Source organism: Meles meles, chromosome 16 (assembly GCF_922984935.1).
Source record: "Meles meles chromosome 16, mMelMel3.1 paternal haplotype, whole genome shotgun sequence".
NCBI classification, from domain to species: Eukaryota; Metazoa; Chordata; class Mammalia; order Carnivora; family Mustelidae; genus Meles; species Meles meles.
Genome location: NC_060081.1, coordinates 70,111,776 through 70,129,874, shown reverse-complemented (window position 1 = coordinate 70,129,874; position 18,099 = coordinate 70,111,776).

Here is an 18,099-nt window from a genome sequence, read left to right as displayed (position 1 = left end):
ACTCCTGGCCGTCCCACCAGCAGAGATGGTCATGGTCACAGGGAGAGTCACTGCTGTGGCTGCTGTTAGGCTCCGTGGCTGCGACCACACCCAAGGGCGTCTCTCCCGGAGCATCTGCCCAGCTCCCGTAGGAGTTCTGTCGGAGCCCCGCTGACCCTGAGACCCAGCCAGACGGCCACAGTGCAGCGGCTTCCGATCCAGCAGGGCAGCAGCAGGTGGCCATCTGCGGGTGGGGGAGTCAGAGCATTTTGTGCAGCCCCTGCCCTTCCTGAGGACTGCAGGGTCCGGCCAGCAGCCCCAGAGGGGCGCCTCCAAGGCTTCATTCATTCCTTCCGCTCACATCTCCAGAAGGCCAGGGATGCACCAGGCACAGCAGAGGCCCCTGGGGATGCAGCGGAGACCCGGCTCCAGGAGCTCCCTGTCTATGGAGGGAGACGCATGACAAGCAGTGACAATCTAGGACAGGGAGCGCAGCCCACAGGCAGGGCCACTTGTCCCCGTTTTCCTTGAAACTTGCCCCTCGCTGGCTTCTTTCTTCTTTCTGAAGCTCTCCCTTGGAGGCCACTGGGGGCAGGAGCCCACGTGGCTGGGGGCTGACATCCTGGACAGCAGCCCTCTGCAAGGGCCAGACGGGAACTGGGGACACCTCCCCCCAAAGCCTGTCCCACACCGTCTACCACAGGAAACCAGGGGGACTGAGCCCTGCGCCCCACCATGGCCACCTGCTCACTACCCACCAGGGTTGATGGGATCTCCCTTCTCCTTCCGGTCTCCCTTCCCCGCTCTCCTGCAAAGCTCCCTGCATCTCCTCCAGATGCGCTGCTGTTCTCACACCCAGTCTCGGGGTCGGCTTCTGGAAGATTCCAGCGTAAGGCCCTATGTCAGGCATAAAGTCATCACAGGGTGGTGAGTGACCTGAGAAAGGTGGTGGTAGGCAGGGGTGGGGTGGGGGGTCGTGGAGGGAGAGGACAGTCAGAAGGAGCCCATGGAGAAGGGGACATTGGAGAGGTGGCCCAGAGCTGAGGGAGCAGCAGTAGACATCTGGGTGGAGAGCAGAGAAGAACAAAGGATGGGTGAAGATCTGAGGGAGGGAGAGCTGGTCCTTTCCCGGGAAGAGCTAGTGTGACAGGAGTGAGGGGAAACCCAAGAAGAGATTAGGGGGCAGAAGAGGCTAGAGGAAACAGGCCCCTGCCCACCATGTAAAAGGTTCTGTAGAGAGCAAGGTTGGGGAATGGCAGACTCTGGGCATTTGCTTATGCTGTTCCCTTTACCTAGGATGCCCTTCCAGCATCTCTGCACGTCCAACTCCAACTCACCCTTCAGGGACCATTCAGCCTGCTCTCACCACCCCAAGAAGCCCTCATCACCACTTCTCCATGAGCTTCCCAACTGGACAAGAATCTCCCTTCTTGTGGAGAAATTTCACCAAAATTTCTCGTAGATTATAGCTGCTTATAGAAAAAAGTCCTCATCGACATAATCTTTTTGAACTGAGTCCCCAGAGTTACTACGAAGTTGTACAGAGTAACGAGGTCATCACAGCCCAAAAGTGTCCACTTATTAACAGACCACCGATAAAATTAATCTCCAAAATCAGGTTCCCACCAGCACCTGGCTCCCCTCTATCAGCCACCCCATATCCTCACAGGCACGTGTCCCTCCAAGTGACACAAGGCATTTGCCCACGTAACGCAAGCAAATGATAACCAATTGCAAAGTGAGAAAGCACATTTTGCAACAGCTTCAGCCTTTCATTCATTTCCTAAAACTCACAAAGCCAGTCCATGCCTGAAGACAGGGCAGTTAGGCTGGTGAACGGGAGACTGGCTGATGCATGCTTTTAAAGAGAACTATTTGTGTATGAAAGAACGAAGAAGCCCTTGGAGAAATCGATGAGCCCAGAGGTATTTTGCAGAAACAAAAATTCCTTTGTTTGAACTGTGAACAATTTTGTGTCAGGTGCAGGAGGGTTACAGGAAAATGACACCCCCAAATCAATACTTTCTTCATTCTCGGTCCTAAGTACCAGGGCATGGTTGCAACGAGGGCATGACTTTTGTTAAATATAAGATAACATACTTCCTTTGAGACTTTTCACTTGACTTTTGAAGTTAGAGCCTCAAACACTTTTCCGCCAGACCTGTCCCCTTTGTTTGGAGCATTGGTGTCCCTGTCTTTGGTATATCTGCTTGAAGGGACTCTTTCCCCTGATTGACAAGGACCTCTGGTGTTTTCTTTTTTGTTTGGTTGGATTTTTCCCTTACTTTAAAAATTACTTTTATTAAGGTTTTTCCCAAATTTTTACTTAAATTCTAGTTAGTTAACATAGAGTGTAATATTGGTTTCGGGAGTAGAATTCAGTGATTCATCAGTGACATACGACTCCCATTACATCATGTGCCCTCCTTAATGCCCATCCCCCAATTACCCCACTCCCCATGCCCCCTCTAGCCCCCCTCAGTTTGTTCTCTATCATTAAGCCCCCACTGGTTTCCCTCTCCCTTTCTCCTTTCTCTTTTCCCTCCCCACATGTTCATCTATTTTGTTTCCTGAATTCCACAAATGAGTGAAATCCCATGGTATTTTACTTTCTCGGACTGACTTATTTCACTTAGCATAATACCCTCTAGCTCCTTCCACGTCACTGCAAATGGCAAGACTTCACTCTTTTTGGAATAATACTGGTTCCGTGCTTGTCTTGCATCTCCTATTCGACCAAAAGAAAAACGCAGAGAATAAAGAATGGACATTTTTCTTCAGCCTAAACATAACAGATGCCAACTAACATTAAGCGAACAGATGACCAAACCAAGCAGGGGTTCCCCGGTTTGCCCGGTGTGCTCAAGCTGGTTAAAGAGAAAACAGAAGTTCACACCCAAGATTTACCTTCTTGTGCACAAAGCTGAACTCAGGGCACTGCAAGGCCTGGCTTTCCTGGCTGAGCCCCCAAGAAACCACTGAGTAACGTAAGATAAAAGGCTGGTTTGATTCACTTGGTCGAGAATGAGCTGTTCAACACACCATGCCAATGCAAATGGTTTCCCCTTTGCAGGAAAATTAGAGTTAAAATAGATTTCATCCATATGATACTATATGTGGAAAACCCAAAAGACTCCACTCCAAAACTGCTAGAACTTGTACAGGAATTCAGTAAAGTGTCAGGATATAAAATCAATGCACAGAAATCAGTTGCATTTCTCTACACCAATAAGACAGAAGAAAGAGAAATTAAGGAGTCAATCCCATTTACAATTGCACCCAAAACTATAAGATACCTAGGAATAAACCTAACCAAAGAGGTTAAGAATCTATACTCAGAAAACTATAAAGTACTCATGAAAGAAATTGAGGAAGACACAAAGAAATGGAAAAATGTTCCATGCTCCTGGAGTGGAAGAACAAATATTGTGAAAATGTCTATGCTACCTAAAGCAATCTACACATTTAATGCAATCCCTATCAAAATACCATCCATTTTTTTCAAAGAAATGGAACAAATAATCCTAAAATTTATATGGAACCAGAAAAGACCTCGAATAGCCAAAGGAATATTGAAAAAGAAAGCCAAAGTTGGAGGCATCACAATTCCGGACTTCAAGCTCTATTACAAAGCTGTCATCATCAAGACAGTATGGTACTGCCACAAAAATAGACACACAGATCAATGGAACAGAATAGAGAGCCCAGAAATAGACCCTCAACTCTATGGTCAACTAATCTTCGACAAATCAGGAAAAATGTCCAATGGAAAAAAGACAGCCTCTTCAGTAAATGGTGTTGGGAAAATAGACAGCCACATGCAGGAAAATGAAATTGGACCACTTCCTTATGCCACACACGAAAAGAGACTCAAAATGAATGAAGGATCTCAATGTGAGAAAGGAATCCATCAAAATCCTTGAGAACACAGGCAACAACCTCTTCGACCTCGGCCGCAGCAACGTCTTCCTAGGAACATCGCCAAAGGCAATGGAAGCAAGGGCAAAAATGAACTATTGGGATTTCATCAAGATCAAAAGCTTTTGCACAGCAAAGGAAACAGTCGACAAAACCAAAAGACAACTGACAGAATGGGAGAAGATATTTGCAAACAAGAAATCAGATAAAGGGCTAGTGTCCAAAATCTACAAAGAACTTAGCAAACTCAACACCCAAAGAACAAATAATCCAATCAAGAAATGGGCAGAAGACATGAACAGACACTTCTGCAAAGAAGACATCCAGATGGCCAACAGACACATGAAAAAGTGTTCAACATCTCTCAGCATCAGGGAAATACAAATCAAAACCACAATGAGATATCACCTCACACCAGTCAGAATGGCTAAAATTAACAAGTCAGGAAATGACAGATGCTGGCGAGGATGCGGTAAAAGGGGAACCCTCCTACACTGTTGGTGGGAATGCAAGCTGGTGCAACCACTCTGGAAAACAGCATGGAGGTTCCTCAAAATGTTGAAAATAGAACTACCCTATGACTCAGGAATTGCACTACTGGATATTTACCCTAAAGATAAAAACATAGTGATCCGAAGGGGCACGTGCACCCGAATGTTTATAGCAGCAATGTCTACAATAGCCAAACTATGGAAAGAACCTAGATGTCCATCAACAGATGAGTGGATAAAGAAGATGTGGTATATATACACAATGGAATACTATGCAGCCATCAAAAAAATGAAATCTTGCCATTTGCGATGACGTGGATTGAACTAGAGGGTATCATGCTTAGTGAAATAAGTCAATCGGAGAAAGACAACTATCATATGATCTCCCTGCTATGAGAAAGTGGAGATGCAACATGGGGGGGTTGGGGAGTAGGAGAAGAATAAATGAAACAAGATGGGATTGGGAGGGAGACAAACCATAAGTGCCTCTTAATCTCACAAAACAAACTGAGGGTTGCTGGGGGTGAGGGGCTAGGGAGAGGGTGGTGGGGTTATGGACATTGGGGAGGGTATATGCTATGGTGAGTGTTATGAAGTGTGTAAACCTGGTGATTCACAGACCTGTACCCCTGGGGATAAAAATACATGATATGTTTATAAAAAAAAATAAATAAGAAAAAAAATAGATCTCATCCCATGCCTTATATAAAATTAAATTTAAGTGCCTTATTAAGACTTAATTATAAAAAAATAAAATACAAAGGTTATAAGAAAATCTAGGGTAATTCAAAGATAATACAGTAGTAGTTGCAGAGAGCTCACAAATCAAGGGTGGGAATTCTAAGAAATCAAAGAAAAAATAGACATATTTGAAAATTACAACTTTGCGTATCATAAGACTACATAAATAAAATCTACATGTAAACCACAAATCTGTAGAATTATTTGTAAAGCAAATCATAAACAAAGGGCTAATTTTATAGTATATAGGGTGCTCTTACAAAGTAACCAGGAAAAGGAGCAAAAGTTATAAAGAGACCACTCCCAAAAGAGCAAATCTTAATATTAGAAAAGGAAAGGAAAAAAAGAAAGGAAGAAAAACAGCCAGGAAAGGGGGAAAAAGTAAGGAAAAGATGTTTGAATTCACCAGGAGTCAGGAAATTTCATGCTCAACTCTGAGTTGTGACTATCCTTATAAGACTGACAAAACTTTAAAAGGACCATAAATCCTGCCCGGGACAAGTGACCCGTCCTATGCTCTAGTAGAAAGGGGGACCCACAGTCTTCTCTGAACATAATCTGGCAGCATTTAATAAAATTTAAGAAGTGCGAACACCCTAGGTTTACATCCGGCTCTTGAGCTGCTGGAAATCCGTCCCATTTGTACCAGTGTGGACATCGTGCAGCATTGTTCGAACGGCACAGAACCAGAAGCAAAGCAAATTCCCGTTTCTGGAGAAGCAGCTAAGAACTTCACAAAGTTATCCAATACGTGGCATATTGCACCATCCCATAAAGAACGAACTTAAATGTAGAAGTATACAAGGTGACTCGCAAGTGTTTCTACAAGGTATTGAGGGAGAACATCAAGATGCAGAAAAAAGTCTATTATGTAAGACCATATTCGTAAAACAATGACTTTCCTCCCCCACAAAAAAAAAAAAAAAAAAAAAAAAAACAAAAACGCCCTTATACCTGTATGCATGCTTGTGTGTGTGACGCACTTTGTAGGATTATGGGATTATACGAGTAGAAAGAAGCACATGGAAGGATACACACTGGTTGTGTTTTGTCTTGTTATTGGGCGCAGGCTATCTGTGCTGATGGAGATGGCAGGTGTGAAGGGGAGGGAGGAAGAGACGAAAATATCCACAACAGACAGCATGTACCCTATGACCCATTCCAGTGAATGGGACAAAGATCAAACCATCTGCACTCAGAGAGAGGAAGGTGAACCCAAACCTTTATTTCCCTGAGCCCTTAAGAAGGTCTGAATGAGAAGGGAATCTGAGCCAGGTCTCCAAGGATAAATAAGACTCTGACAAACAAAGATGGCAACAAGATGGAAAGAACTCCCAGCAAAGAAATACTTTTAAAGAAAGAGTGTACGTAGTAGGCAAAATTCCAAGATGGCACCAGAGATTTCTGCCCCCCACCCCTCACCCCGGGGTGTACGCATATCTTAGTGTATAATGTCCTCCCCCTTGAGTGTCGGTAGGACTTGTGATTAGGGTGGATTTCACTCCCATGATTACATTATGTTATATAGCAAACATAAAGGAATTTTCCAAATGTCATCAAAGTCCCTAATCATTTGAGTCTGAGTTAATCAAAAGGGAGATTATCCTACTTGGGCCTGACCTAATCCAGGGAGACATTTAAAAGAGAGCCCTGGACCTTCCTGAAGGGAGAAATTCAAAGCCCGAGATGCTCTCCTGTTGATGTTGAAGAAGTAAGCTTCCATGAATTTTACAACTACAAGGAAATTGACTCTGCCAATAACTACTTGAGCTTAGAAGACCCTGTGCCTCAGATGACCAATACTCTGTAAGCTTCTGAGATTCCAAGCAGAGGGTCTCAAAGTTGGGATCTCTGTTTTCTTTTTTGATGCTTTTTATTTTTTTTATTTTTTTTTAAGATTTTATTTATTTATTTGACAGAGAGAGATCACAAGTAGGCAGAGAGGCAGGAAGAGAGAGAGAGGAGGAAGCACGCTCCTGGCCAAGCAGAGAGCCTGATGCAGGACTCGATCCCAGGACCCTGAGATCATGACCTGAGCCGAAGGCAGAGGCTTAACCCACTGAGCCACCCAGACGCCCTTTTTATGCTTTTTAAATATATGTGTTTCTTTTCACAATTGCCTGCTATTCTGACAAGTAACACTGATTTTCCATTAATAGTAATGATATAAAGTGGCTTTTAAAAGTCAGCTTTAAGGGCGCCTGGGAGGTGCATTTGGTTAAATATCCAACTCTTGGTTTCAGCTCATGTCGTGATCGCAGGGTTGTGAGATCAAGCCCCGCATCAGGCTCCGTGCTAAGCACAGAGTCTACTTAAGATGATCTCTCCCTCTCTTTCTGTCCCTCCACCCCCATTCTCATGAGTTTCTCTCTCTCTCTCTCTCTCTCAAATAAATAAATACATCTCAAAATAAAGTAAAAATCTGTTTTATTGAGATAGAATTTGCATATGTGAAAGTCACCAATTTTAAGTGCGCCATTTGATGAGTTTTCACAAGTGAATACAGTCATGTAACCATCACATCGGTCATGATAAAGAACCTCATATCACCCCAAAAAGCTCCCTCCTGTCCCTTTCCGGTCCATTTCTCCCATCCCCCCACTACCAGCCCCTGACAACCATTACTTTTTGTCTCCTGAGTTTTGAATTTTATGGACTTGCATGTAAATGGAATCATTCAGTACCTGGTTTTGTCTTGCTTCTTCACTTAGCATCTGTTGACCGGCATTTGGACCAGCATTTGCCTTGTTTCAATTTGGAGCTATTATGAATAAAACTGCTATAAACATCTGAGTGCTGGTCATTAATTGAACAGAGGTTTTCATCTCTTTGGGATAAATACTGAGGAGTGAGATCACTAGGTCTAATGGTAAGTGTATGTTTAGCTTTATAAGAAACTGTAAAACTACTTCAACAAAGTGGCTGTATTATTTGAATTACTACCAGAGAACAGAAGAGTGCTCCACTGTTCCAAATACTTGCCAACACTTGTTCTTGTCAACCTTTCTAATTTTAGTAGTACCGTTGGGTTCATTGCAGTATCACTTGGTGAGGCTACGTCACATCAACAAAGACGTCTTTTCATGTGCTTAGTTGCCATTCATATACCTTTTTGGTGAAATGTTTGTTGCTCTTCTGTACCAAGTTATTGATCATCTCAATATTGGGTTGGATCCCATAATTGTCACCATCTGATGTGACTTCCATGATCACATCTCACTGCATGGAAAAGGGACTTTAGCGATATAGTTAAGATTACTAACCAAAGGCATCTGGGTGGCTCAGTGGGTTAAAGCCTCTGTCTTCGGCTCAGGTCATGATCCCAGGGTCCTGGGATGGAGCCCCGCATTGGGCTCTCTGCTCAGCGGGGAGCCTGCTTCCCTCTCTCTCTCTGTCTGCCTCTCTGCCTACTTGTGATCTCTGTCTTTCAAATAAACAAATAAAATCTTTAAAAAAAAAAAAAAAGATTACTAACCAGTTGACATTACAATAGGGAGATGGTCCCAGATTATCCAGGTAACTCCCCCCATGATTATGAGCCCTGACAAGCAGAAGACTAAGACATAGAGATTCAAAGCGTGAAGAGGACTTGACCACCATTGTTGGCTTGAAGATGCCAAAGTCCCCATGGAAGGCACGAGAAGGAAACGAGCTCTGCCAACAACCAGCGAACTTGAAAGAGAACCCTAAGTGACCAGTGAGAACCACAGCCCCTGCAGATGCCTAGATTTTCGCTGGTACGACCCTTCACGGAGAACCCTGCTACCTCAGGCCGGACTTCTGACTTACGGAACTATGAGATAATAAATGGATATTGTTTTAAGCTTTTTTTTTTTTAAAGATTTATTTATTTATTTATTTGACAGAGAGAGAGATCACAAGTAGGCAGATAGGCAGGCAGAGAGAGAGGAGGAAGCAGGCTCCCCGCGGAGCAGAGAGCCCGACGCGGGGCTCGATCCCAGGACCCTGAGATCATGACCTGAGCCGAAGGCAGCGGCTTAATCCACTGAGCCACCCAGGCGCCCCTGTTTTAAGCTATTTAATTAGTGGTAATTTGTTATGCTGCAGTAGGAAAGTAATTTACCATCTCTGTATTAAAAACAAAAAAAGCGTTAATTTAAGAGATCCATATGGTTCGGGGAAAACATGAATGCACTTTTTTGTGTGAGTGGAACTGAAGTACGTTCGCATGTATTTACTGTGCAAACAAACGTGCTGGTGTGAAAAAACACAGCCCACCGGCCGCCCCCACACACGCCTTCCCACCTGGCCCTGGAGGTGCGTGAATTTCCGTCCCCAGTTTCCAGAGCCTCTGGACACTGTCCGAATTGTCCTCTTCACGACTCCCCAAATGGGACCGGGAACCTGGCAGCTCTTCATTCCGGGGGACGGTCCCCACTCACAATCCCGGATGACGTCATCCCTGCGGGAGCCAAGTCTCTATTTGGAGATGTTTTCTCCCTTTCTCTGTTGTCATTGTTTATTTTCCTCCTTGGTCCCAGGAAGCAGCCCGAGCCACGTTTGCTTCCCCAACATGTTAACGCGAACAACCCGCCTTGCAAACGAGAGAGGCACGTGCTACCTTAATTACCCGGTTGCTACTGCAACACCCGAGTGACAGACAAAACCCTTCATTTGGGAGGGAAATTAGTCGTACACAAACAAGAACACATTTCAACTTGAATTAAAATCTCCGACACTCCCTTGGCAGGGAACTCTCTGGCAGGTTCTCCTCCTTTCTTTGCTGCGTTACCTCCTCTCCTCCACTTGAGATTTTCTTGGCAAAGGGCCAGGGTTTGAGGCCCCCGAGGCCTCTCCTGTAATCCCCCTTCTGGTTCCTTCTCTGGCCTTTCTTGAGACCTCCGTGGCTCCAGGCCACCTTGAGTCCACACCCGCCCTCCCAGCCCTGGCCCTTCCTGCGCGGTCCCCTCCTCCAGCCCCCGAGCAGTAAAAGATGTCAAGTCAGGGAGGCGCTGCCCAACCCGCCCCCTCCATCCGACCCCCCCATCCAGGCCAGGGCTCCCTGAAGGTGAACGAGTGATTGGACAAGAGATTGGACGTGATGAATAACACTCAGCAAAGACACAACGCGGAGAAAGAGCTCGCTTTAGCCGAAACTCTAAGATTTATTGCCGAGTGCCATAAATAATGAAATCATCAATCTTCCACTGACTTAAAAAGGGAATCCGCGGTGGCAAGTTTAAACTGGGCAGCGGGGAAAAGCCCAGTGATTAGGGCTCTGGGATCTCCCCCCAACCCTGCACCATGTCTCACACCCTGGGGACTGTGCCCAGTGGGTACTCTGGCCCCGGGGTCTGCCCTGGAGTGGAGGTGGGGGGGGGTCACCAACACCGTGACCCACCACCCGCAGGGAACTGTTGGTCCCTGACCCGTTAACTCACTAACTCACTTACGGGAGGGAAGAATCCTGAGTCCCTGGAACCCAGGGACCACTCGTATCTATGATAAAGCCAACTCAAGCAGGAGCGCTCCGTCTGCCTCGGTTCTGAGAGTGGACCTTCATGACTGACGACACAGGACAAGGTAAAAATCACAGCCCGCAAAATACGCCCAGACCCAACCACTCTCTCCACCTCCATGAACGCTCTCTGGTTCAGGCCAGCATTAGCTTCCCAGACTCCCTGCTTGTGCCTTTGGCCCTATGGTCTATCCTCCCCACTGCTTCGGGAGGGATCCCACCAGGACCTCGGTCAGATCACGAACCCCCTACCACTTTATCCAAACTCCTGGGGCTCCCAAATCCCTCAGAGGAAAAGCCCTCCCCGTCCAGCCCCTGCCCCCACCTCCCGGACCTCATCCCCCCAGGTCCCCTCACTCACCTGTTCCAGCTACTCTGGACCCGGTTTATTTGCTTTTCTTCAAACAAAGAACTCTTGTTCAACAAAACACTCAGTCTGCCTGAGCCTCCTGTGAGAAAAATACTGGATTATAATATAGGGTTTACATCCCTCCAAAGACAATTTGGATCCTTCTCAGATGAATGTTGCTTATTTCCATAGCAAAGAGTATCTGATGTGTGAGACCAAAATAAAACTAGCCAGACACTTATGAATAAAAAGTTCAACAGATTTTTAAAAAAATAATAATAGGAGAGAGAGTATAATGTAAACGATAATGGTCATGAAGGTAGCTCCAGGATGCCTGAAGTGAGGGAGACTCTGTTACAGGTGAAAAATCCTGAGTCTGGCTGTCCATGGGCTTGGAGCACACCCATCCTCTGCCACTTTGCTGACCCTGTGACTTTGGCCTCTGGATGCTCAGGTGTGGTGACATCGTGAGGTTGCAAGGGCTCTGAATGGCTCTGCGGTTCCATGTCCTTCAAGTTCAAAGACGGGTTGTGTGGTGGATTCCAGAGGCAGTGCCTAGACCAGACTGCCCCACAGTTCCTGCTGCTGAGACCTCCTGCGTGGCCCCAGAAGTGTCCTTTCCATGCTTGGTCCCAGCCCTCCCTGTGCCCAGGGCTGCCCCACAGGGCTGCCCGCTACGTGTCTGTGTTGAGTTATGCTGCTGTCACCGCAGCCAAGGGACCCTAATGGTGCTAGACCCTCAAGTCTTCCTGGACCTTTGTCCAGGGTCGCCTCCCTTGACTTCCCACCTTCCCCGCCCAGCCCAGCTTACCCGTCGGCTCCCTTCAAGCCGTCCCCCTGACCTCCCTTCTCTCTGCTGCGTGACACCTGCTCACCTGGACAGGCTCACCTGAGCCACTCTGCTCAGCCTGGCCCTGCTTCCCCATGGAACCGACTAGCACAATGGTGGTCTGGACGCTGTCATTACTCCCGGCACCAGCTGGTGGGCCCCAGGAACCCTCCTCCTATTGTTTATCTGGGGCTACATACCCGCCGTGGTTCACTCAGCCCGGTGCTCTCCACCTTCCTGTATTAACATCCTATTTCTCCCGATGACACAGACAGTCTTCAGGTTTGCAGCAGATAGCTTGGCCACTTCCCAGTAGACCAGTAGCCCCGGGACAGCTTTAATGATACCCGTTGGATATTAACACACACATGTTATGTGCCAAGGGGTGAGTAGCAGAGCTCCCCCGTTGCTGAGCTTTGTTTTCCACCATTAGTACATTCTGAAGAATGCCTGGCCACGTACAGTATCCACCAATAGGCTCTTAATCATAGTTAATAAATTCTAACATTCTGAGCACACCTCCCGAGCACACAGGCTCTGAGACACAAGATCTGTGTAGCATGACCTTGGATTTGTGCTTGACTCCTCTCCCTTTCACATCATTTTCAATTAACCAACAAAACCAACTGGCTCCCCTGTCAAAATATATCCTCAACCTGACCACTTCTCCCACTTCCACTGTCCTACCCTGGACCCCGCGCCATCATCTCTCCCCTGGATTATGTGGACCCTCCTCCCTGGTCCTCTGGCTCCATCTTGCCCCCTACAGGCCACGTGACACAGGGCAGCCACCGGCATCTGTTCAAACCTTCCTCCTCGGCTCAGCATCTCCAGTGACTCCAGCCACACCTGAGACAAACCCAAGCTCCTCACTATGGCCCCCCAAGGCCCTTCATCTGATTCAGAATCTTCCTAATTTTCAACTTTATCCCTGGCCTCGCTTCTCACACTCACTCTGGCCAAGAGCGCCCGCTCCCTTGTGATGGTCCCCTGCCCACACTCACACCCACTCAGGTGACCTCCCTGGGAAACTCCCTAGATGTCCCTGTTACCTGTGTCTTCACTTGGCTGTGACTTCACAGAGTAGCTTTTTCTGATTGCCTTCCTGGGGTGTCCCCTCTCTCATTCACTTTCCTTTCATCCCACAGGCTGATCCCGTTTTTGCTTCATCACGCCTGTTCTCCACCCTTCTCCACTTGCTCTGTGCCCCAGGAGGCTGACCCCCAGAGACTGTCTCACCCAGACCCCCCGCCTTCAGCTCCTGGATTCTGCTGCATGAGCCCTGGCCAGAGACTGGGGACAGGGTCAGAGATAGTCAGGATGTGGATATCTCGCCTCCCCTGTGCCGGACTGTGGCCATCCTCACCACCCACCGCTCATGCCGGCCCCTCCCCTGGCTGAAGTTCATCCCAGCTCCAGATACACGGTACACGGCCGCCTATGCTCTTGTCCCGAAGGCCACAGACACCCAGAACTCATCCTTGTGGACAGCACAGCCCTTCCCTGGTTCCCACCCCCCCAGCTCCACTGTGAATGGTCATTTGATGACCCCTTCCTAAAACTCATCTTCTTAACAAGACATTTGTGCCCTTCCCTGGAGAGGAGAAAATAAACTGTCAAATATACTCTGATGTAGCATCAACTTACATGTGTCAATTTCAGAGATGTTAAAGATGTGGGAAAAATGCACATCTCGTGAAACATACTATGTATTTATTTGTATCTTGTCCGCCTCTCTGCTCAAATGCAAACCCCCCTGAGGCAGAGACCTGGTCTGCTCTGTTTCCTGTTGAAACCCCAGAGACCACAGTGCTGCTTGGCTCGTGGCAGGGGCTTCACAAATTCTTCTGGAATAAAAGGGAGACATCCAGCCTGTGGTCACTGGCCTCCCCTGGTCCCCACTCCTGGCATTCTGCTGTCCCTCCCATATTTGGGGTGTTTGAGCAACAACACACGGCAGAAGAGATGGCATGTCGCTTCCAACATTAGGTTATTAAAGGCAGCAACTTCTCTCTCTGTCTCTGTTTCTCCACCTGTCTCTCTCTGAAGCCATGTGGCAGAGAAGCCCACATGGTGATGGTGTAAGTCCATGTACGTGAGTCTTCTCCAGCTCCTGCAAGACTTGAAGCCTGCAGCTCCAGGGGACAACGTCACTGTAACCTCCAGAGATACTGAGCCACAAACACCAGCTGGCTGTTCCCAGATATCTGACCCTCAAGGGAGGGAACAAATGGGTGTTGTTTGAAGCCACTATATTTGGGATGCGGGAAAGGGGCTATTTGTTCCACAGCAGTAGGAGACCGGTACACGGCCCTAACTTAGTTTGCACTCCTGTATCTCTGAGCACAACCCTGAGCTAAGCATGCTGAGCCTGTGGCCGAGCATGTTGCCTCAGCTGCAACAATCTAGAAATGTCCAGTCCTCTCTCCCACTGAGCCTTTCAAGACAGATTCCATCTTCTTTCTCAGACTTGCCCCAGGCCTGACCGAGGTAAGGGGCTTTTCAGAGATGGATCCCAAGGTCACTTGGAGCTCCTCCCTTCCCCTGTCCCAACGCTGCTGGTGGTTCATTTTCCTGTGGACTTGGATACATAGGGGCCAAAGACTCAGGGAAACAAAACAGACATTCACATGAGACAGTCTCTAGAGGTTTGAGGAGCAAAATGACCCACCATATGGAATTCTTTATACAGAATTTTGTCGTCACTTTGATGTGAACAAACTCCTTTTTTTATTTGAATTTTCCAGACTGCTAAGGGGATATGTGTACTTCTCTCCAGCATCGCACATAATCTGGGGTCACTGGAAGAAGTGAAAGGTCCCTTTCTTACCCATTTGTTTCTGCAAAGGAAGTGGCTGAGTATCGTGATTTCAAAGGCATAGGTCAAGCCCACCATTCCTTGCCGCCTGCCGGTCCCATCCCGCCAAATATAAACCATCAGGCAATGACTTTCAGTAAAAACATAGTCGTGATCATCATCATGTCAGTTTGTGTTTTCTAAACGAGGATGACTGGGTGGAATTTTTAGGCAGAGCAGAAAACATGGGCATTCAATGAGCAAAGAAGTGCAGAGAGAACAGATCAGGCAAGAGATTCCGGAGGTTGGGAAGCCAGAACAGGGCCAAGGACTAGGTCAGGGAGGGGATGAAGCCTGGGAGAGAGGGGCCAAGGCCAAGGAAACGTAGAGATGGCAACAGGTCGGAGACTGCCAGTGCGGGGAGACACACGCAACTGTTTTCTAGGATGTAAAGAATGGGAGATCATTAAGCCAAGTTACCAGGGGTTCCAAGAGATAGTGGGAGTAATTTAATGAGAGAGGCCCCGACATTGCAAAACTCCAAATTAATTCTTTGCTCAGCTGTTCACAGGGGAGGAAGAGAAAGCAGTTGCCTTCAGAAACCATAATATATTTCCTTATTGAGGCAAAATACACACACACACAGAGAGAGAGAGAGAGCAGGGAGAAGCTGAGACGAGACGACATGGAACTTATTTGTTGTTCTTGACGTCGCAGTGAGAGTTTCTCTGACAGATTAAATGTAGAACCAGCACAGACCTGCCCTTGGAGCCTTCAGGGTGCCTCCCCATGAGTCCTAGCTGGTTCAGGGCTTCCAAGAAGCAGCTCCCAGGCCTTAGATGCTGTCCGGCGACATGTGTGTCCTTCGTTCCCACTGTTGGCAGACGGGTGGGCTGAGCTCCTGCCTCCATTGGCCAACTCCCTGGGTGGATTTCTCCTGGCCGTTAAAACAAAACAAATACATCCATCTCTTCCAGTTTTCTGGCCCCACATTCTGTGATCTGGAGAATCTGTTGTCCAGCAAGGTGGAATCGGGATGAAGTTAAAACCTGAAAACCCAGGAAGTCCGGGACGTAAAATGGCACTTGGGATACTCAAGTAGAACGGCGGGGCGGACGGAAGCTCCCTGGCTGGAGGAGGAAGTTGTACCCTGCGGAGAGTGTAGGCAGATGACCTCTGTTAACGGGCAGTGCCGCTTCCTCGCCCGGGGGTGGGCACAGGTGCGCGGTCCTCGCTTTGCACTGATACATAATTTTTGCATTTGTGACCTGGATGCTCTTCTGATGGAGGTTATACTCCAGTGTATTTTCACTCCTGGTGGGATTTTGACTGAGGAAGACAAAGACATTTTTAAAGGGGGACCACCACCTGCCAAGGGTGTTTGAGCCCATCACCCAGGAACCACTCTCGGCCCTTTCTCTAGAGGATTTGCTCTGACCTGTGCTGCTCCGAGTTCCCATTCTGGGCTCACCACCTGCCTTCCTGCTTCATTGTGTCCCCGTGAGGGCAGCTGGACAAGCAGGGTCTTCCCAGGACCTGGTTGGGCTGGCCCCTGCCGTGCCCCATTTCGCCGGGAACCCTCCCTGTCCCTGCTCTTTCCCCTGCTGGGAAATCCAGACGGGCTGGCCCCATCCACTCCAGCCAGGGTACCCGTTCATCACAGACCCCACCAGACGTCCAGTGTCTGTGGTTATGACATGACCTTAAGCAGATGTACCCACCCTCTCGAAGTTTTCATCTCTGGCCTGTGTCACCCAGAGGCCGGGCAGAGCTAGCGTCCCAACCCTCTAGAACGGTTTGGAAGAGTTGAGGAAATGCTCAGGGTCCAGGAGGAGGAGGAGAGAGGGGCCGTGCAAGCCTTCTGTTTCAGCCTCTGGTTGCCCTACCTCTGGCTGCTCTCCAGCCTGAGGTCAGAGCCATCCTCCTGGGTCCAGCTCCCCACACGCCATCTCCTGCCTAAGAACCTTCCAGCTCCTGAAACAGGAAACTACCTTTCCCAGCCTACATTCTTACTTTCCCAGCTTCTCTGAAACTTCTAGATGCTAACCACATGCATATTCCACTCGAGCCCTTACCCTTATTCATTCCCTTTCCGCACTTTATCTTGGTTGATTTTGTTTCTTTTTCTCCCCCCACCCCATTTTTTTAAGAACTAACTGTACCATTGCTCCTTCCTCTGGGATAACGCAGGCTTTCAAGACACACATTTTCTTCCATATCCAGCTTAGCCACACCGCCAGTTTAAATGTGAACTCTTCTCCCTTTCACTGTTTTCTAGAACTATCACTTTTAGTCTTGATTTCTGCTTTGATCAGGAGTTATTTGGGAGAGGACGCCTTCCACTAGAACGCACCGTTTTAAGTGGTCAAGTCAGTGAGCTTTGACCAATGTGCCCACCGGGGTAAACCTGGCCACAATCAAGACCCAGAATCTTTCCAGCTTGGATATCTTTTTATTATTTGCTTTAATGTCATTTGATTATGATCAGCGTGTAACCTGCAAAAGTCTTAATGTTTTAAATTTTGTCAAGGTTTCCTTTGTACCTAAAGAAATAACAGCAAAGAAACAAGGAGTAATTTTTTGTTTGTTTTTGTTTTTGTTTTTGTTTTTAAGATTTTTATTTTCTTTATTTGACAGATAGAGATCACAAGTAGGCAGAGAGGCAGGCAGAGAGAGAGGAGGAAGCAGGCTCCCTGCCAAGCAGAGAGCCCGATGCGGAGCTCGATCCCAGGACCCTGGGATCATGACCTGAGCGAAAGGCAGAGGCTTTAACCCACTGAGCCACCCAGGCGCCCTTTTTGTTTGTTTTAAATTTTATTTTATTTAAATTCAATTAATGAACATATAACTATTATTAGTTTCAGCAGTACAGTTCAGTGACTCATCGGTTGGATAGAACACCAGTGCACCTTACATCACATGCCATCCTTAATGCCCATCACCCAGTTACCCCATTCCCCACCCCCTCCCTTCTAGCAACCCTCCAGCAACCCCCAGTTTGTTCCCTAGAGTTAAGTGTCTCTTATGGTTTGTCTCCCTCTCTGATTTTGTCTTACTATATTTTTCCTTCCCTTCCTCTATGATCCTCTGTTTTGTTTCTTAAATTCCATGTATGAGTGAGATCATGTAATTGTCTTTCTCCGATTGACTTATTTCACTTTGCAAAATCCCCTCTAGTTCCATCCACGTCACTGCAAATGGCAAGATTTCATTTGGGTTTTTTTGTTTTGTTTTGTTTTGTTTTTAAAAATTTTTTAAAGATTTTATTTATTTATTTGACAGACAGCACAAGTAGGCAGAGAGAGAGGGGGAAGCAGGCTCCCTGCTGAGCAGAGAGCCCGATGCGGGACTCAATCCCAGGACCCTGAGATCATGACCTGAGCCGAAGGCAGGGGCTTTAACCCACTGAGCCATCCAGGTGCCCCAAGACTTCGTTTGTTTTTGATGGCTGAGTCCCCAGATGTCCATCGAGCGATGAATGGATAAGGAGTGATTTGTAACAAATATTTAAACATC